Raw genomic sequence first — 349 nt, forward strand, 5'->3', positions numbered from 1 at the left:
TCGGTTTAGTTATGTCATAAATAATAATGTGTTTGCAAAAATGTACGCTTCCAGGTACCTCAAAAACCGTACTAACAACTGGACAACTCCGAGATTTCGCTGCGGCTTAACGAAATTGATTTAATGCATATTTGCAATAAGTAGCTCCTGATTGAACCAAAACAAGACTACAATGAAAACTCGTCTTACTGACTCACCGGTAAAACACCCGTTGTTGTCAGCTGTAAGTTATGTTTCGACTTCTTACCCCAGCGATTCTATTTTATTTCCAAACATTCTTCCATTACATTTCATTAAGCTCCTCTGCCAGCCTCAAACCTTCGTTTTCTTTCGGACAGCAATCATGTGA

General features: G+C 38.7%; 1 protein-coding gene across 2 annotated transcripts in view; it reads right to left on the minus strand.

Annotated features, from left to right (window-relative positions):
- LOC121328002 (transcription regulator protein BACH1-like) overlaps positions 1-349 on the minus strand; it is a 16979-nt gene extending 16630 nt beyond the window's left edge. The window contains exon 1 of one of the 2 annotated variants that reach the window (XM_041272418.1): positions 198-349. The gene's annotated coding sequence lies outside the window, so the exon portion shown is untranslated. The remainder of the gene's footprint in view (positions 1-197) is intronic. The other variant, XM_041272419.1, reaches the window with a different exon arrangement.

This window comes from Polyodon spathula, chromosome 15 (genome assembly GCF_017654505.1).
Source record: "Polyodon spathula isolate WHYD16114869_AA chromosome 15, ASM1765450v1, whole genome shotgun sequence".
Lineage (NCBI taxonomy): Eukaryota > Metazoa > Chordata > Actinopteri > Acipenseriformes > Polyodontidae > Polyodon > Polyodon spathula.